This window comes from Salvelinus sp. IW2-2015, linkage group LG4p (genome assembly GCF_002910315.2).
Source record: "Salvelinus sp. IW2-2015 linkage group LG4p, ASM291031v2, whole genome shotgun sequence".
Taxonomy (NCBI): Eukaryota; Metazoa; Chordata; class Actinopteri; order Salmoniformes; family Salmonidae; genus Salvelinus; species Salvelinus sp. IW2-2015.
This window is the reverse complement of record NC_036841.1, coordinates 14,307,495-14,329,610: the sequence shown is the minus strand read 5'-3', so window position 1 is coordinate 14,329,610 and position 22,116 is coordinate 14,307,495. Positions and strand designations below refer to the sequence as shown.

The 22,116-nt window shown below is 41.7% G+C and overlaps 1 pseudogene; it reads right to left on the bottom strand.

The window, feature by feature from the left end:
* LOC111957259 (cell surface glycoprotein MUC18-like) overlaps positions 1–22,116 on the bottom strand; it is a 73,298-nt pseudogene extending 51,182 nt beyond the window's left edge.

The following is a 22,116-nucleotide window of genomic DNA, read 5'->3' as shown; positions in this document are numbered from 1 at the left end:
ACCCCCTATACCATATAATCACCCAAAACACACACATACCCCATGTCACACCCTGACCTAACTAAAATAATAAAGAAAACAAATAATACTAAGGCCAGGGCGTGACAGAATGTCGCAAATATCTGCACGAACCCTAGACTAAATCATGAATCAGCGATATACAAATTGGCTTAATTATTTATTTACTAACCAACTAAATAATCACAGAGAATTACATAACAAACAAACAGTAGATATTTGAGTTACTACATGATACAAAGAAAAAGTCCCTTGTAGACGAAGCCGTAATGACGGCTTGGTAGACAAAGGAAAGGGGTGGGGACTGAGAAGGAGCGTGAAAGACTAAATGGATTCACTACACACAGTTGATAATTATATTCATTGAAATGCTAATCCTTTGCACATGAACGGCCGCTCATTCGAGAATAATTGCAATGCATATATTTACGCCCGTATGTCATTGTTGTCTTCTCTGTTGGAATCGCCGGTCCATCTGCTGGAGAGTCAGTTCATCAGAGTCTCTGGTTAACTTCCCCAGATGTCACAATGTCCTTCGTGGTTGTAGCTTTCTCTGCGGCTTTGTTGTAATGGATACCCCAGGCCTACAGATGGTCGTTGCATAGAATAGATGCTTCTGCGATCGTCGGTATTCTTGTACTAGACTTAAGTAATTTCCAGCTGCAGACTAGTAATTATACGTCTAGGATTTGCTCTGATTCTGTAGTGATCGATAGTCTCAGAGTTTAACCATTTCCAGCCGTGTAGCCAAAACTACATGCTGTATAGTCTAATGGTCTATAGAATTGTAGCCATTCCAACGCAAGGACTCCGTCCCGGCGTTCTCTGACTTAATGTCAATTTTGTAGGAAGTGGGTTTTATACTCTGTGGAAGAAGGGGCGGTTCTATGATGCCTAATGTGATGTCTGGGCTCACAGGGATGTGGCTACTGACTAGTTAAACTTTACATGAAAATCTATACTCTCATTTAGAAGGTTAACATCACATTACATCTTTTCACAAATAGTTTCATGTTTAATCATGTTTCACAGTATTTAGATGTAAACCTGACAGCTGGGAAATGTACACTTTAAGAGATACAGTTATGTGTGTTTCCTGTCCTTCATGAGATCACCAAATGAAACACACGGACCACTCCCACATTCTCAACAATAGAAATATTGTTTAATTATTCAAACTTTTGATGTCCAAGGGTCTCCCTGTGTTCCACAGTGTACATTCCAATCTCGAACACTACAGAGCATAGGGGCAGCATATTTTATGACCACCATAAAACAGCCGACTTCCCGCTCTCCCCCTCTACGAGAGAGAGCACGCTGCAGAGCGGAACCACTGTAACCTGATCCTTCAGATCATCACAGGAGAGTCATGACATTCCCCCTCTACGAGAGAGAGCACGCTGTAGAGCGGACCCACTGTAACCTGATCCTTCAGATCGTCACAGGAGAGTTATGACAACTTCTACCCCCCCCCCCCCCCCCATTTTAACACTGTTGCTAATTGCTGTTTTATCTATGCACAGTCACTTTACCCCTACCTACATGTACAAATTACCTTGACTAATCTGTACCCCCGCACATTGAATCGGTACCGGTACCCCCTGTATATAGTATATAGCCCCGTTATTATTATTTTATTGTGTTACTAAATATAATGTTTTCTTTAGTTTATTTGGTACATATTTTCTTAATTCTTTCTTGAACTGCATTGCTGGTTAAAGGCTTTTAAGTATTGCATTTCACGGTAAGGCTATTGTTTTTCGGCACATGTGACAAATTTGATTTGATGACAAGACATTTATTTTTAATGCTCTAATTACATTGGTAACCAGTTTATAATAGCAATAAGGCACCTCAGAGGTTTGTGGTATAGCGCATTCTGAAAATATTCAGACTCCTTTAACTTTTTCCACATTTTGTTACGTTACAGCCTTATTCTAAAATTGATTCAATTGTTATCTTTCCTCATCAATCTACACACAATACTCCATAATGACAAAACAAATGTATAAAAAAAAAAATGAAACCACATATACAGAACTATTCAGACCCTTTACTCAGAACTTTGTTGAAGCACCTTTAGCAGCGATTACAGCCTCAAGTCATCTTGGGTATGACGCTGCAAGCTTGGCACACTTGTATTTGGGGAGTTTTTCCCATTCTTCTCTGCAGATCCTCTCAAGCTGTCAGGTTAGATGTGGAGCGTCGCTGGCCAGCTATTTTTGGATCTCTCCAGAGGCGTTCGATCAGGTTCAAGTCCGGGCTCTGGCTAGGTCACTTAAGGACATTCAGAGACTTATCCCGAAGTGACTCCTGCATTGTCTTGACTGTGTGCTTAGGGTCATTGTTCTGTTGGAAGGTGAACTTACGCCCCTGTTGGAGGTCCTGAGCGCTCTGGGACAGGTTTTCATCAAGGATCTCTCTGTACTTTGCTCCGTTCACATTCCTTGAATCCTGACTAGTCTCCCAAACCCTGCCTCTGAAAAACATCCCCACAGGATGATGCTGCCGCCACCATGCTTCACAGTAGGGATGGTATTGGCCAGGTGATGAGCGGTGCCTTGTTTTCTCCAGACGTGATGATTGGCATTCAGGCCAAAGACTTCAATCTTGGTTTCCTCAGACCAGAGAATCTTGTTTATCATGGCCTGAGAGTCCTTTAGGTGCCTTTTGGAAAACTCCAAGGGGGCTGTTCCTTCTGGCCACTGTGATAGAAAAATGACATATTTACCTGGTTTATTTGATATTAATGGTTAATATTTAACTAATAGTAAAAAAATCTCAGAACTGAATAACAGGAGGAACCTAAACTCAATTTCAAGTCTCATAGCAAAKGGTATGAATACCTATGTAAATAAGGTATTTTTTCATTAAAAAAAATAAAAAAAATTGATTGATGAGGAAAACATTTATTTAATACATTTTAGAATAAGGCTGTAACGTAACAAAATGTGGAAAAAGGGAAGGGGTGTCACGTTCATCGTAAGGATCGGACCAAGGTGCAGTGTGGTATGCGTACATTCTTATTTATTTAACGAATGAACACTGAACAAACTAACAAAATAACAAAACGAACCGTGAAGCTATATGGATAGTGCAGACAGGCAACTAAACATAGAATAAGAACCCACAAACACCAAAGGGGAAATGGCTACCTAAATATGATCACCAATCAGAGACAATGATAAACAGCTTCCTCTGATTGGGAACCCTATCAGGCCACCATAAACATACAAAACCCTAGACATACAAAAACCCTAGACAATACAAAACCCCTAGACAATACAAAACCCCTAGACAATACAAAAACTAACGTAATCCACCCTAGTCACACCCTGACCTACCGAAAATATAAAGAAAACAGAGATATCTCAGGTCAGGGCGTGACAAGGGGTCTGAATCCAGGCACTCCACGTTGCTTCGTGGATAAGAACAGCTCTTAGTCTTGGTATATTATACCCCCCCATTAAAAATTAAGACATCTTCACTTTCATTAATTTTGAGGAGTGCCTTGGATTTTTGGAAATCATGAATGACTGATATAGACACTGTAAACTGTGCACAACTAGTGTTATAAGGGCAACGCATCGGGGTTCAGTTATAATGTGTTATAAGAAGTGGGTTCAGTTATAATGTGCTGGAATTGAGCGCATTCCTCCATAGCTGACCCAGATCATAATTTGAAACAGTTCGCTACAGCAGAAAAATAATCCTGCAGCAAGAGGAATTGTGAATTATTATGTGGATTATAATTAATGGACATTTTTTTGTAGGGATTGATACATTTTTTGTTTGGGCAAATCAAGTCTGCCATTTTAAATGGAAATTACAAACGGTAAAAGTCATTTTAAACATTGAATATACTACAAGTTTGCATTTCCTGATGTGCAGGAAAATTCTCAGCAACAAAAGAGTGAACAAATTAAAATCCTACATCTGTACCACACATACTGTACATCCCACTAGTTAGTGTGTGAATGGTGTCAGTTTCACCCTATTATTGCCAAAATTCCAGTCTACAAACATTAAAATATTCACTATGCCCTACCATATGTAAACCATATCATGGTATTTATCTGAGGGAAAGTGACAGAAACAGGCAACTGGTTGGCCTTACACTTACTCAAATAAATAACATATAGATTACAAGAAGAGGTTAAACTCAGGATACAATATCTGAGAGAAAGGAAGTTTTTGTCTGGGATTGAAATGATGTATTTTCATACTCTGTGAGTAACCTCTCTGTCCTATATAATTGTGAGAATTTACTGTGTCCCATGAGTCCGATGTATCATTTGCATTAGTAAACATGTGGCAAGGTAAACGGTAGGGGGTTGATGACAGTCAGTAGCAGCAGGAGTCTGGGACGGAGCCAGAGAGCCAGGGTGCACTTCCTCTGGGAGCGCTATGTTCAGTAGGTGTAAGGAGAGACGCTGGGAGACGAGAAGCAAGTACAGGGAGTGAACATTTAATAAACAACGGACATGAAACAGAACATGGACAGCGTCTGGACAGGGGAAACAAAACAACTCTATGCTGACAAGGGGATCAAACTGAGGAACAGACAGATATAGGAGGGGCAATCAACAAAGTAATGGAGTCCAGGTGAGTCCAAAGACGCGCTTGTGCGCGTAACGTTGGTGACAGGTGTGCGTAATGATGGACAGCCTGGCGCCCTCGAGCGCCAAGGAGGGGGAGCGAGAGCAGGTGTGACAGTAGGCACTAATCAGAAGAAAACACTCAAAACTATGTGAAATAAACAGTTGTTTTTGTCTTCCGCTGAAAAGTGTTTTGCTACGGTGTGCACACAGGAACACGACCCAGGGCTCTATGAACAGGAGGCATATTCACATCAGACTCTATTTAGATTCCAAACATCTCAATATATTTAAGGTGGAGACAATGAAAACCTTCAACCTAAAAGAGTAATGAAATTGAGAGCTACTGTTATTGCAGTGCTTCCGTTTTGTGAAGTTTAGTGTGTGTAAATCCTTTGACAGTCAGTAAAATAAGGCACCAATCTAGGAGTCGTTTCTGGTAGAGCTCTCTTCCAACTCCAGGGTGGAAAACAAGCCTTAGCCCTATAAACTGTTATTACCTCCTGATGTTTGTCTGGATAGCCTAGCTGGCAGCTTCCTGGTGTGGGGTAGGTGATTACCACTGCTGGCTGGTCACACTGGGTTGTTGAATACTGATTACCTTTGAGTTTCAACTCAAAGCTCTGTCTTTCCCTCGTCACTCTGACTGAAAAAAAACAGATATGGGCACTAGGTTTTCACAAGGCCCATAAAAGTGGAAAAAATGTGGGCGTAGTCGAAGAATCAAGGTTTACTAGAGGACAACACCAACAATCCAAAACCAACTTTGTGAGCATAACTAATGTAAGATACTGCCACAACTGTAGAGCTAAGTTTAACTGAAATGAAAGAAATTGAACAGAAATTCAGCTCTCAGATTTGTATTCCAGACCTTGATCAAACTCGTGTTTATGAATGACCAACTTCAGTTCACTAATTACGTTTTGTGCAAGAGCAGAGCAGCAATTTAAGTGACCGCTGATGTTCTTGGCCAGGAATAGAGCTCTCTATTTGTCAAAGACGAACCCAAATTACTTTTCCTCAGTGGACAAAGCATCAGTTTATGGCTGACCAGCAATGGCCTACAGAGTTTGACTTGGTTTGGTTTGTTGCTTTAACCCAGACCCAAGACTGGCTTAGCAAGCACGCAAGCTACTCAAGCGAGTAAAATGACTCAACGGCAATAAAAACAAAATGTCAGCTCTCAAAACAGAAACACCTAGATACTTCAGACACCAAAAGGAACAATATTTCCTATGAGCTTGGTTTCTTCTCATGAGTTCAGGGTAAGAGAGAGAGAGTAGGAAGCCTCATATTAAAGTGATGATGACACAGCAGTAAGTCACTGAGTGTTTTTTTTGTGTATTCTGTGTGAAAAGCTACTAATAACCAATCAAAGGATGTGTAACCTAATAGATGTCCCCTCTCTTACAAAGCAGGCTAGCTATTGGTTATTCCTGCAGTTAAAATGTCCAAGGCGACACAACGTACAGTGATCGAAACAATGAATCAAATGTCTCTGTAATCTCTTGTTCTGGGAGTTTGATGACGGGGGCTTTACATGACTGTGGTTGTGATGGCGAGATCATGTAACGTGTGTGGGCAGTGCAGCAATTCTCGCAGTAATATATTTAGCATTTTCCGCTAAATKATTAGGCTAGATCAGAGGAGGCTGTTGGGAGGAGCTATAGGAGGATGGGCTCATTGTAATGGCTGGAATGGAACGGTATTAAACATACCAAACATATGGAAACGACATGTTTGACTCCGTTCCATTCATTCCATTCCAGCCATAACAATGAGCGCGTCCTCATATAGGTACTTCCACTAGTCTCCTCCAGGCTAGATAAATGACAGGTAGTTCAAGGCATGTAGTTACAGCAGTCAAGCATTATGTCAATGACACCAGTCTGACACTTATTCAGCTCCAATGACAGAACCCTTCGTCTGTATCGAAGCAAATGACAAGAGATCATGAGCTAGAAGGAGGAGTGAGAGTGGGTGGCCAATACAGGGGGATTCCAGAGGCTGGAGGACTTTAGAGGAATCAGGTAGCAGCAGTACTTGAGAAGTGACCCCAGGGGGATGTGGCGAGACAGGCTACTGGATTATAAAGACCTCAGTAACCTGAACCTCAGTCTGGGTTCTCTCAGACAGTTTAAGTGCCAGGTGTATGCAGCCAGTGGTGTAAAGTACTTAAGTAAAAATACTTTAAAGTACTACTTAAGTAGTTTTTTGGGGGTATCTGTACTTTACTATTTATATTTTTGACAACTTCTACTTTTACTTTACTACATTCCTGAAGAAAATTATGTACTTTTTACTCCATAAATTTTCCCTGACATCCAAAAGTATTCGTTACATTTTGAATGCTTAGCAGGACAGAAAATGGTCCAATTCACGCACTTATCAAGAGATCATCTGGCACGACTTCCGCCGAAGTCGGTCCCTCTCCTTGTTCGGGCGGCGTTCGGCGGTCGATGTCACCGGCCTTCTAGCCATCGCCGATCCTTTGTTTTACACACCTGGTTTCAATTCCCCAATTACATGTTCATTATTTAACCCTCTGTTTTCCCCATGGTTTTTGTGCGTGATTGTTTTATGTATGTTCGGTCTGTTATTGTGGGCTCGGTATTATGACATGTTATTGGATTATTTGAGTACTTGTGTTACTCATCTCTGCTGTTCTGCGCCTGACTCCTCTGCACCAGCTACACCCAGACCACTACAGAATCACGCATCATCCTTGGTCATCCCTACTGCTTCTGATCTGGCGGACTTTGTTTTTAAATTATGTCTGAGTGTTGGAAAGAAAATTGTACCGCCTGGTTTGCTTAACATTAGGATTTTTTTTATTATTTGTACTTTTTACTTTTACTTTTGATACTTAACTATATTTTAGCAACTACGTTGACTTTTGATACTAAATTATATTTAAAACCAAATACTTTTAGACTTTTACTCAAGTAGTATTTTAACGGGTGACTTTTGCTTGAGGCAATTTCTATGAAGTTATCTTTACTTTTACTCAAGTATGAAAATCAAGTACTTTTTACACCACTGTTTGCAGTTGTGTGTGCATCTGTCTACGGAGATCAGATCAAAGGGAATCTAAGGTATAGGAGCTAAGGTATAGGGTACTGATGGCAAGATGGTGGTGGCATCTGAAGCGATTTCAAACACACTAAGCATTAACGGATCAATGGACTGTTCGACAGTCCCAGTGAAGAACAGTTGTTAATGCAACATGTGGCAGGTTTCTTACATACGGGCTGCCTCATTGCACATCTGCAGACATTGAAAGACTGTAATAACAATATCACATCAAGCCAATCAGTAAATGCATAATTGAATGCAGCGTTGAACCAATCAAAATCAAAATCAAATCTGAACCTGGAAAAAATACAAAAAAAGACTAAAGAATTGTCTTTCTTTATCATAAAAAAATATTTGTATGGCTGTTTAAAACAGTTGATGACAGAGATTTAATTCAACGAGGCGGATTGCTTAATTGATCGAGCAGTGGTTGTGTACAACCAATTAGCTTAAGCAAGATAGCCAGTGGTAACAACGTGTCAACAATTCCCTGATGTCAACAGTGGAGGGGCCTGGGAGGGAGCCTCCACACAAACAAACAACTCAATGGACTGCTCCTTTAATTCCCCCATTCTGATCCAGCATACAGTGTATTGATTGTGGTAATGCCTGTCTGTGGGGACGATTCATACTCTCTGATCTGTACTTCACAGAGGACATTTCCCTTCCTGGCTTCTGTCCATTGTTGTCTCTACTCGTGCCATCTCTAGTATTGAAAGTCGTTCGCAACAGCCTTAAACCATTAGGCCTTTTCATCCTGATAACACAGCAAACATAATGCCCTGGTAGCCACTGCTATACTCTCTAACTTGTTTCACAATTCAGATGGTGTGCTCCGCAAATTCAAATCAAATTTAATTTGTCATATACACATGGTTAGCAGATGTTAATGTGAGTGTAGCGAAGCGCTTGTGCTTCTAGTTCCGGCAGTGCAGTAATATCTAACAAGTAATCTAACAATTCCACAACAACTACCTAATACACACAAATCTAAGTAAAGGGATGGAATAAGAATATGTACATATAAATATATGGATGAGCGATGACCGAGCGGCATAGGCAAGATGCAATAGATGGTATGAAATATGTATATACATATGAGATGATTAATGCAAGATATGTAAACATTATTCAAGTGGCATTATTAAAGTGACTAGTAATCCATTTATTAAAGTGACCAATGATTTCAAGTCTGTATGTAGGCATGTATGTGTTAGTGATGGCTGTTTAACAGTCTGATGGCCTTGAGATAGAAGCTGTTTTTCAGTCTCTCGGTCCCAGATTTGATGCACCTGTACTGACCTCGCCTTCTGGATGGTAGCGGGGTGAACAGGCAGTGGCTCGGGTGGTTGTTGTCCTTGATGATCTTTTTGGCCTTCCTGTGACATTGGGGGTTGTAGGTGTCCTGGACGGCAGGTAGTTTGCCCCCGGTGATGCGTTGTGCTCTGGAGAGTAGTTCAGTTGTGGGCGGTGCATTACTCATCTCATATGTATATATATTTCATACCATCTATTGCATCTTGCCTATGCCGCTCGGTCATCGCTCATCCATATATTTATATGTACATATTCTTATTCCATCAGGCGGTGATACGGCCCGACAGGATGGTCTCAATTGTGCATCTGTGTAAGGACCGACGCCGGAGAAGAGAAGCAGGTACGGGTAGTTTACATTTAATTAGGAACAGACAAAGAGCAATACAGAAACAGCGTCAACACAATGACAAACGACAATCAATGCAGCAACAGAGATGGGGAACTGAAAAATATAGGGGAGGTAATAAACAGCTGATTGAGTCCAGGTGAGTCCAATAATACACTGATGCGCGTGACGGGGGGAAGGAGGGTGTACGTAATGATGGTGGCAGGAGTCGGCAATGCTGGGGAGCCTGGTGCCCTCGAGCGCCAGGGGGGAAGAGCGGGAGCAGGCGTGACAATCTTTCAAAATGTGTGAGGGTTTTAGGTGGCAAGCCAAATTTCTTCAGCCTCCTGAGGTTGAAGAGGCGCTGTTGTGCCTTCTTCACCACGCTGTCTGTGTGGGTGGACCATTTCAGTTTGTCCGTGATCTGTACGCCGAGGAACTTAAAACTTTCCACCGTCTCCACTGCTGTCCCGTTGATGTGGATAGGGGGGTGCTCCCTTTGCAGTTTCCTGAAGTCCACAGTCATCTCCTTTGTTTTGTTGACGTTGAGTGAGAGGTTGTTTTCCTGACACCACACTCCGAGTGCCCTCACCTCCTCCCTGTAGGCCGTCTCGTCGTTGTTGGTAATCAAGCCCACTACTGTTGTGTTGTCTGCAAACTTGATGATTKAGTTGGAGGCGTGCATGGCCACACAGTCATGGGTGAACAGGGAGTACAGGAGGAGGCAGGGCACGCACCCTTGTGGGGCCCCAGTGTTGAGGATCAGCGAAGTGGAGATGTTGTTTCCTACCTTCACCACCTGGGGGCGGCCCATCAGGAAGTCCAGGACCAAATTGCACAGGGTGGGGTTGAGACCTAAGACCTCAAGCTTAATGATGAGCTTGGAGGGTACTATGGTGTTGAATGCTGAGCTGTCGTCAATGAACAGYATTCTTACATAGGTATTCCTCTTGTCCAGATGGGAAAGGGCAGTGTGCAGTGTGATAGCGATTGCATCGTCTGTGGACCTATTGGGGCGGTATGCAAATTGAAGTGGGTCTAGGGTGGCAGGTAAGGTGGTGATATGATCCTTGACTAGTCTCTCAAAGCTCTTCATGATGACAGAAGTGAGTTCTACGGGGCGATAGTCATTTAGTTCAGTTTCCTTTGCCTTCTTGGGTACAGGAACAATGGTGGCCATCTTGAAGAATGTGGGGACAGCAGACTGGGATAGGGAGAGATTGAATATGTCCGTAAACACACGAGCTAGCTGGTCTAAGCATGCTCTGAGGACGTGACTAGGGATGCCGTCTGGGCCGGCAGCCTTCCCTAGGGTTAACACGTTTAAATGTCTTATTCACGTTGCCCACGGAGAAGGAGAGGGRGGGGCCGCAGTCCTTGGGCTGCAGTCCTCGCTTGTTTGATTGCCTTGCGGAGGGAATAACTACACTGTTTGTATTCGGCCATATTCCCAGTCATCTTGCCATGGATAAATGCGGTGGTTCACGCTTTCAGTTTTGCGCGAATGCTGCCATCTATACACGGTTTCTGGTTAGGGTAGGTTTTAATAGTCACAGTGGAGACAACATCTCCAATGCACTTCCTTTTGAACTCACTCACCGAAACAGCGTATAAATCAATATTATTATTCCCAGTCCGATTGATCAAAACAATCTTGAAGCGTGGATTCCGATTGGTCAGACCAGCGTTGAATAGTTCTCGTCATGGGTACATCCTGTTTGAGTTTCTGCCTATAGGACAGGAGGAGCAAAATGGAGACATGGTCAGCTTTGCCGAAGGGAGTGCGGGGGAGGGCCTTGTATGCATCGCGGAAGTTAGAGTAGCTGTGATCCAGTGTATTACCTGCACGAGTGCTCCAATAAATATGCTGATAGAATTTARGTAACCTTGTTCTCAAATTTGTTAAAATTCCCAGCTACAATAAATGAGGCCTCAGAATATATGGTTCCCAGTTTGCATAGAGTCCAGTGAAGCTCCTTGAGGGCCGTCATGGTATCGGCATGAGGAGGAATATACACGGCTGTGACAATAACCGACAGGAATTCTCGTGGGAGATAATATGTTTGGCAATTGATTGTGAGGAATTCTAGGTCAGGTGAACAAAATGACTTGAGTTCCTGTATGTTGTTACGATTACACCATGAGTCGTTAATCATGAAGCATGCACCCCCGCCCTTCTTCTTCCCAGAGAGATGTTTATTTCTGTCAGCGCGACGCATAAGGAATGCCAGTGGCTGTGCCGACTCCGACAACATATTCCGAGAGAGCCATGTTTCCGTGAAACAGAGTATGTTACAAACCCTGATGTCTCTCTGGAAAGCAACCCTTGCCCTAATTTCGTCTACCTTGTTATCTAGAGACTGGACATTGGCAAGTAATATACTCGGAAACGGTGGGTGTTGTGCACGCCTCCGAAGTCTGACCAGGAGGTCGCTACGTCTACCTCTTCTGCGGCGAAGTTGTTTTGGGTCGGACTCTGGGATCAGATCAAATGCCCTGGGTGGTGGTGTGAACAAAGGATCCGCTTTGGGAAAGTAGTATTCCTGGTCGTAATGTTGGTAAGTTGACGTTGCTCTGATATCCAATAGTTCTTCCCGGCTGTATGTAATAACAATTAAGATTTTCTGGGCTAACAATGTAAGAAATAATACATAAGGACTAGAAGTGATGGGTGCCTGTCGGTGCCATCTTGCCATCTCGCCATCTTGTACCCACAAGTTAATGGTTTGGAAGATTGATTCTATTTAAAATTCTATTTATAATCACTAAGCTTGGCTTGTGGAACTTTCCTGAATCCGTACACCAGTATGGCTGCAGACTACTGAGAGAGGGTACATCAGGAAGCCTGGCTTTGTTCAATAGCTTTGACAGGCTGCTCAACGTAAAGAAAATGTGCTCCTTTCTAGCTAGCCAGATATAGCAGAAATACAGTTGCAGGACAGATCCTTTGGGGTACAATTAAACTAACATTACGCTAGCAGATCCTTAACTGCCTCTGGTTGTTGTTTTAACCTAATCCAATCATAGGGGCAATTTGGAAAAGCCCCCAAGTTTCCTTAACGACCCATAACTTCCCTAAAAACCATACCCTGACAACTGCCTCTAGCCGTTTAGAGGTGAGGACAACATGTTTTTACAACATCGTGACTATCGATCAATCAGGTACTTTCCCAGTTAGCATTGATGTGTCTTCAGACTTCAGAGCACCATACCAGTAACCAAGCAACATCATCACAACTCAGCCTCATTGTCCTCTTTTTGAGTCAGATTACAAGTAGGATGCAAGACAGTGCAAGATGCTAAATGCTGAAAAGGAAATCACATGAAGTGTCCTACGTTCATGTTTCTGTTCCTATCCCTTCTTGCTAATTCTTTGAAATGATCAAATTTTAGTAAGTCTGCTGATGTAGGTTACAAGTTTATGCTTTGCAAGATGTATACAGTTTATGAGGAATGTGTGTTTATTTTAGATATTGCTTTAAAAACAATTTCACAGTACATTATGTTTGCCAATATGATTTAAATGTTTATCATTGCTTGGGGTCTGATATTAACTTTCTCTTTAGGCATACATCGGAAGGGCTCATCCTTTGAATTTTTAGCTTTTGCTGTTGATTTCGCACAGAGATCTGGACATTGTCACACAGGTCTAAAACCGATGAATGGCCACTGTGTGAAGAATGACCATTGTGTGAATTTACATTGCGCAAAAGAGTTTCTGATGGATGTTGCACAGTAACAACGAACAATATCAAAAAGCGCAGGTGGCCCGTTTCTTGACTTTGTCACAAGGACTTTGTGTTGGTTGGTTATGGCCTGCTTTCAAATGTAAAAGTATAAAGCATTTGTATAGGGTTAGACCTACATAACATAAACATGATATTACACATTTCTAAGGTGTTGCACATTATGTAATACGATCTGTTACATTTGTTATGTCACACATTTGATGGATGGCGTATATGTTGTCATTACACACAAAAGTTAACGATAAATGTGTGGAATATTGAGATTTTTTGAAAAATGTATGATGAGCCCACTGATCTATGACTAAATGTTAATTATTGCCCCTAGGTACATACCGTACACGCTCCCCAACCACCATATCTGATAGGTCATTAAAGACATCAGGCATGAGTCTGTGGTGAGGCTTCACTCACAATCATTCCAAGCAGAGTGTGAAAAAATATATGAATTATGCAGGATCACGTCCCAGGTTACTACTTTGAATTCCTGGATACATTTGACTGTAGGGGGGGTTCTACCTAAACAATTCATTGTTACATAAACAGGATGGGGATGGAGAATGCATTCCACTGGCTGTAACTGGTTGCTCCTATCAGAAAGTTAAGGTGAACAAGGCTTTCTAATGTAAGAACTCTGTCACAGTGAAAATGAAAATGGGGCTTGGGAGTGAAACAGTGGCATTCCTCTGCCAGAGGCCTGAATTTAGGGACTTCCGTTTCAAGCACAGCTCTCTGCTGATTCGCTGCCCAGATCTGCACTTCATTATGTAAAAGTTGTGAGGTTGGGCACAAGGACTTTTATTGTGTACATTGACAGGCGGCCCCTCGCAACAGCAGTTGTCTGGAATGGGGCACCCAGGCCCTCACCAGCTTCTCTCAGCCATGGTGAAAAAGATGGCCATTTAATGGGAGATGTCTTTGTGATGAGCATGCCCTTTGACCCTGTAATTGTCTGGTGTTACAGGAAGTACATTCTATTATTATCAAAGAGTCGTTATAGGAATCCCTGACGCTACCATCCATCCTTTGATGCCTCAGAAATAGAATGTTTTTACTATCGTGAAAAGCTTATTTGAGACAGAAAAGAGCCCTCAATACATTTCCCAGAATACAGAAGGTTTATTTAGGTATAAGCAGCTTCATTTATGTATTTAGATAAATTATTAAAGTAATGTTGCTACTTTGAGGGTAAATATCAAACTATTTGCTGGGGCCTTGTGGCCAATAACAAGCTGGCATTCTGTGTCCAATATGACGCTTGGCCTGGATAGCAAGGAGATAAGGGCGATAACTTTTGATCACTCTGGCATAGTAATCAATTGAGGCTGATATGAATTCCAACACAGCAAGACCAGACTAGACACGTTCTTTTCAGACTGAACACATCTGACGTTTCATGCAGCTGTCAGATGTAAATGATGCCCATCGAAGAATAGACCAGACAGACAGCATATGAACATTTGAAATCATGTGTGTTTAACCTTTTACTGCAGGGTCACAGAGTTTTGTTATATTTCAGTCTTCTGTGATATGTATAACGTGTTATATTGGGATGCAAACTCAAAATTGAATACATTTCAACTCTATATCTGACATGGTACAGGTGTCTTCTTTTTTTGTAAGCCCATAACCATGTGTTTGAGGTAGTTGCTAGTCTAAAAAAAAAAAAAAACTTTGAAACAAAAATACATCGCAGAAGACTGAAATATAACAAAACTGTTTGACATAGAAACACCAGATTTTCTGCAGGTTTTTAAAAATAATGTTTATTAATTATGAAATTACAAAAAATATGAATAACATTCCACCCATAAGCCCATTAGGTCATTTGACTGCAGGAAAAGGTAACTTGTTTGAAATTAAACTTGACAACATGAATTGAATGCTGTTAATCCAAATCCATAGTAAGAAATCAAGAACATGACCAACAGTAAAGACTGAGGACGTAGCCTATAAATTCATATGACGTAACCTGCTTTCGACCCCTGCTATCTGTATTTTTAACATGATAGCTATGGCACTCCGACAGTAGTCCAAAACTACCATCACCTTCCTGAGAGACAAGGGGTGTGGGATAAAAGGGGAGGTGGGAAGAGGATGTAAAGGGGTAAGAGGGAAGGGAAGTCAGACATGCAAAGGAAGGGTTATAGGGGAAAGAGGGAAGCCATGACCGTCTGTCTAAACAAACAAAAAACAGAGAAAAGGTATGAAAAAAATGTTTTGAAATGACCGATCTATAAATAAAGGTATTATATGCACCAACAGGCCACCGCACCCTTCCACTGATCGTGTTGTTGACAAACGTGTTTTACTAGCCTGAGTTATAATACTCTACACCACCATTCATTTTTCACATTGTGAATTTTAAAAAAAAATGGACATTAATTGTGTGTTTGGTGTAAGCTTACCTTGGCCTGACATTTTTGATCACCGTGTGGTTCTCTCTCGGACAAGTTGGGAGTTCCCTGCCAAAGAGGGGTGACATGGAGGCCCGGCTGGCTTAGCTAGCCTAGCTAGCATGGAGCCTCAAGTGGAGGACGCTAACAAAAGTTTTCAATGCTGCAGGAGCTGTGTTTAATTTCCTTTATCCGGGGACAATGTGGACCAACAAGACTTCCAATGTAGCAGCTGTTTGCTTGCAGAGGACTACAGGGGCAACGTGCCTACTCTTAGCGAACAGGTAGCGAACCTAACCAAGCTACTGGGGAATCTACGCCCGCCTGATTTTTCTTTCTCCTCCACCCTAGTAGCCGGACGCCACTCTGGCCTGATGGAAGTGTCGACTCTCCACAGCCAACTGGCCGGTACTCTGCAGGGATCCCTCCCAGAACGGGTCTCCCCCTTCCTTGGAGAATGGAGTTGGTGGGATGATCCTGGTGGATGTTCCTGTTCTCAATCCTACCAACCAGACATGGAGATATGTCACTCGCAGTGTAAACTGAAAACATTGTCCTCTTGCAACGGGGATCTCCTTGGAGATTTTGTGCCCGGCCCGGACCGGACACAGACCAGAAACAGCTTCGCTGGCCTGGATTCAGAGGCTCCGGCACCTTCTTCCATGGCGGCTTCTGATTCGAGATCGGATCCGGAGGAACCTGCGCCTTCGTCCTCTGTTCTGTCTCCCTCTCCGGTACCTCGGGTTCAGATCCTCAGAGCTCCCACCCTATTCAGACCGTGAGGCTGTCTGAGACTCCGGCACATTCATTATCCACAATGGATACTACAGCTGGCTCGGGTCCATCGGGCCCCACTGCCCTTTGGTCCTCGAGGGTTTTGCAAAACCACATGAGGCGAAAGAAAGGCCGGACCTCCTCAACCATTGCACCAGCCGTCGTCATCGGCAGTTCTATGGTAGGAAACATCATGGTTCCCGGGGGGAAAACTCTGTGCTATCCTGGAGTGCTGGACATTACAAGGCTGCTTCTGCTTCAAACTACATTAGGGGGGCTAGCTCAGAACTTCTGAAAATAGATTGTAAAGACCTGATTCTAGCACTGAAAGATTCCAAAAAACAACCAATTATTTCAGGTCCGGTACCATCTTTGGGCCGAGGGTGTTAAAGAATTCGGCAGGCTACTGTTGAAATCACTTTTTCAGATAACTTTGACACCTTCTGGAAACAGAAGATGATCTAAAGGAATGATGGATTCCATCCAAATCATCTTGGCTCCTGGACTCAGTCCACGCATTTCAAGGCTGCATTGAGACAATGACTTATCAATGACCCAAGCCCAGCTCAGATAATCCCTACCATTGTGTCGCTGAGTTGTCATAATGCTGCAGCAAATGTACATTATCCCAGGGGCATTGGCAGACATAATGAAAGTAACCTAATTTATGTCCCTCTAACTGCCCTGAATGCCTCTGTTGATCCTACAGCTATTGTATTCAGTAATCATGTGCCAATGACCAGGGTTCATGTGCCCTAGTAGGAAGTCCACTGTGTGCAGCTCACCCTACACTATTAACTAAAACATAAATAACATGAGCATGTCTACTTCTGCTAAGCTTCCAATTAAAGCAATAAAAAAATCAAGCATCCCAGAAAAGTAAGGTTCATGAAATCAATAACTTGCTAATAACAGATGGCATTTATATTCTGAAACCCACTTAGATAATACATTTGATGATACAGTGGTAGCAATACATGGTTATAACATTTACAGAGAATACAGAAATGCCAATGGCGGGGGTGTTGCTGTTTATATTCAGAACCACATTCCTGTAAAGCTTAGAGAGGATCTCATGTTAAATACTGTTGAAGTAATATGGCTACAGGTTCATCTGCTTCACTTAAAGCCCATTCTTGTGGGAAGCTGCTATAAACACCAAGTGCTAACAGTCAGTATCTGGATAATACAGTTGAAGACGAAATTTTACATACACTTAGGTTGGAGTCATTAAAACTCGTTTTTCAACCACTCCACAAATGTCTTGTTAACAAACTATAGTTTTGGCAAGTTGGTTAGGACATCAGATTATTTCACTTATAATTCACTGTATCACAATTCCAGGGTGTCAGAAGTTTACATAAACTAAGTTGACTGTGCCCGTAAACAGCTTGGAAAATACCCGAAAATTATGTCATGGCTTTAGAAGCTTCTGATAGGCTAATTTACATAATTTGAGTCAATTGGAGGTGTACCTGTGGATGTATTTCAAGGCCTACCTTCAAACTCAGTGCCTCTTTGCTTGACATCATGGGAGAATCTTTAAAGACTTTAAAAACCTTAAATTAAAATTTTGGGCAAAAAGGCAAACTCGGCTCCATCATTCATTGAATCAGATGGCTCATTCATTACAAAACCCACTGATATTGGCAATTACTTGAATKATTTTTTTACTGGCAAGATTAGCTAACTTAGGCATGACATGCCAGCAACAAATGCTGACACTACACATCCAAGTATAACTGATCAAATTATGAAAGACAAGCATTGTAATTTTGAATTCTGTTAAGTCAGTGTGGAAGAGGTGAAAAAAATATTGTTGTCTATCAACAATGACAAGCCACCGGGGTCTGACAACTTGGATGGAAAATGACTGAAGATAATAGCGAACGATATTGCCACTCCTATTTGCAATATTATCTTTAATCTATGCCTACTAGAAMGTGTGTGGAGGGAAGCAAAAGTCTTCCCTGGAGGGAAGCAAAAGTCATTCCGCTACCCAAGAATAGTAAAGCCCCGTTCACTGGCTCAAATAGCCGACCAATCAGCCTGTAACCAACCCGTAGTAAACTTTTGGGAAAAAATGTGTTTGAGCAGATATAATGCTATTTTACTGTAAACAAATTGACAACATACTTTAGCACGCATATAGAGAAGGACATTCAACAAACACGGCACTTACACAAATTACTGATTATTGGCTGAGAGAAATTGATGATAAAAAGACTGTGGGAGCTGTTTTGTTAGACTTCAGTGCGCCTTTTGACATTATTGATCGTAGTCTGCCGCTGAAAAAACATATGTGTTATGGCTTTACACCCCCTGCTATATTGTGGATAAAGAGTTAACTGTCTAACAAAACACAGAGGGTGTTCTTTAATGGAATCCTCTCCAACATAATCCAGGTAGAATCAGGAATTCCCCAGGGCAGTTGTCTTGGCCCCTTACTTTTTCAATCTTTACTAATGACTTGCCACTGTCTTTGAGTAAAGCCAGTATGTCTATGTATGCAGACAACTCATCACTATACACGTCAACTACTACAGAGAGTGAAATCACTGCAACCCTTAACAAAGAGCTGCAGTTAGTTTCAGAATGGGTGGCAAGGAATAAGTTAGTCCTAAATCTTAAAACTAAAAGCATTGTATTTGGGACAAATCATTCACTAAACCCTAAACCTTAGATAAATCTCATTCATAAATCTTGTTATGAATAATGTGGAAATTGAGCAAGTTGAATTGACTGTCTGCATTGTGTCCCGCCACCCGCCAACCCCTCTTTACGCTGCTGCTACTCTCTGTTCATCATATATGCATAGTCACTTTAACCATATCTACATGTACATACTACTTCAATCAGCCTGACTAACCGGTGTCTGTATATAGCCTCGCTACTTTTATAGACTTGCTACTGTATATAGCCTCGCTACTGTTTTTCACTGTTGTTTTTATTTCTTTACTTACCTATTGTTCACCTAATACCTTTTTTGCACTATTGGTTACTATTGGTAAGTAAGCATTTCACTGGAAGGTCTACACCTGTTGTATTTGGCATACGTGACAAATAAACTTTGATTTGATTTGACTAAACTGCTTGAAGTAACCCWGGATTGTAATAAACTGTCATTGTCAAAACATGTTGATACAACAGTAGCTAAGATGGGGAGAAGTCTGTCCATAATAAAGCGCTGCTCTGCCTTCTTAACAACACTATCAACAAGGCAGGTCCAACAGGCCATAGTTTTGTCGCACCTGGACTACTGTTCAGTCGCATGGTTACGTGCCACAAAGAGGGACCTCGTAAAATTACAATTGGCTCAGAACAGGGCAGCACGGCTGGGCCTTAAATGTACACAGAGAGCTAACATTAATAATATGCATGTAAATCTCTCGTGGCTTAAAGAGGAGGAGAGATTGACTTCATCACTACTTGTTTTTGTAAGAAGTGTTGACATGCTGAATGCACCGAAATGTCTGTTCAAACTACTAGCACACAGCTTGGACACCCATGCATACCTCACAAGACATGCTACCAGAGGTCACTTCACAATCCCCAAGTCAAGAACAGACTACGGGAGGCGCATAGTACTACATATCGCCATGACTACATGGAACTCTATTCCACATCAAGTAACTGATGCAAGCAGTAGAATCCGATTTAAAAAAACAGATCACGATACACCTTATGGAACAGAAGAGACTGTGAAGAGGAAGACACACAGGAACAGACACATGCATTCACACACAAATGCTAGCACGTGCACTCCACACACACGTACATTGTGTGATATTGTTGTAAGGTGGTGTTATACATTTTGTATTGTAGATATGTTGTGGTGTAATAATGTTATATGATGTACTGTTTTATTTGTGATGTAAGTGCCTTAATGTGTTTGGACCCCAGGAAGACTAGCTAATGGGGATCCCTAATAAATACAAATACAATGTGTCTTGTTTCCATCCATAAGCAAACATTTTTCCTTCATTTCCCCTCACCTTTTTCACCTAGCAATCGTTCTGGTTTGATTTATGTGTAGATTTGGTAAGTGCAGGCATACTGCACCCATCACACAGTGATGATATTTGACTCACGTCTCGTGGTCTGGTGATAACACAGATATGCTATTCACTACTGTAACATGACTGACAAAGATTAACCCTGGTAGGAAGACAKGACCTGACAGTAAGCAGCTAGGCAGCTGATTTTCCATATTCCACCAAATGACCCCAAAAACATTTGTAACAACCAGTATATCTGCGAAGCATCTAACAAAAACATAGCTAGACCTTAGAGTAGGCTACCTAAAATTATAAATAATTTAAATCTTTCATTATGGTCAATTATAAACTGGGTGGTTCAAGCCCTGAACGCAGATTGGCTGACAACCATGGTATATCACCATATCATACCACGGATATTAGTTATTTTTTATTTTTACTGCTCTAATTACATTGGCAAACAGTTCATAATAGCAATAAGGCACCTCTGGGGTTTGTGGTATATGGCCAATATACCACGGCCAAGGGCTGTATCCAGGCACTCCGTGTTGCATCTTGCCAAAGAACCACCCTTAGCCATGGTATATTGGCCATATACCACACCCCCCGGTGCCTTACTGCCTAAATATATAATCGCATCAGTGCAATGCTTTTCACAATTGCAGTTATCTGAATAAATAGTCTAGTATAGTTTTGATCTAAAAGAAGTTAGCTATAGAACAGACTAGAAAAGTGGTCTCTTTGAGACCATTTTCATATTTTTCATAGCCAGTTACAGATTGCATTCCACAAGAGTCACACATTCTTAACATTACAGTCTCTGGGTATTCAGTCAAAACAAAATGATTCATCATATACAGTAATAGTGAGGGCATGCATAACAGCATCAAAAAAGAGCTTACCTTTTTGATAATATGCGTAGGCTAAATGACACAATCTAATAACCATATTTCAAGACAGAAATTGCTGTATAGGGGTGACTAATTCAATCCACTTATTCTGTTCACTTACTACTATTATTTATATGATGACAAATAAATAACTATTTTAAACGCATTAGACGTGCACGCGTGTTCTGATGTAATGCGCAAAGACTTCCAATTACTTGAATTAATCCGTTATTGTAACTAGTCCACATACATTGGGGCGGTAGGTAGCCTAGTGGTTGGAGCATTGGGCCAGTAACTGAGAAGTTGCTGGATCGAATCCCTGAGCTGACAAGATACAAATCTGTTCCCTGATAGGCCGTCATTGTAAATAAGAATTTGTTTTTAACTGACTTGCCTAGTTAAATAAAGGTTAAAAAAAACGTTTTAATTCCATACAGTATAATTTAACTATAACTGACAGTAGAAAACAGATATGCTTTTTACATCCCATGCAGCTATATTCATAATTTGTGATAATACGATATAATTTGCTTTTCAACTTACATAAACGATTGACCAGAAAAATACCAGAACAAGGTAGCAACATCACATGTTTGAAGTTTGCTGGGTCTACGCAGCCTTATTCAGAGCGGGGCAGAGTAGCGCTCCATCAAGTAGCCAGCCTTCAGTAGCCAAGCAACCCCGCAAAGTTTCCAATGTACAGTACAGTCACAAAACGATACACCGCTGAAAACCGCATCCTTTGCAGAGTTTTCAAGAAGTTAGATCTGCATTAGGTCACATACCTTTCCAGGTCAGAGAAAGCAGGAAAAGTCCCACGAACGCGTTCATTCGTAAAGCCATGTTGTTTCTTCTGCCCAGTGTCGTCCTGAGAGTGAGTGTGAAGACTGGCCGATCCTGGCAAACTGCAAGACAGACACAGGGTGCTAGAGAGGCAAGAGATGTAGGGCAGATAGGGTTGACAGCGACTGTGCTGTTG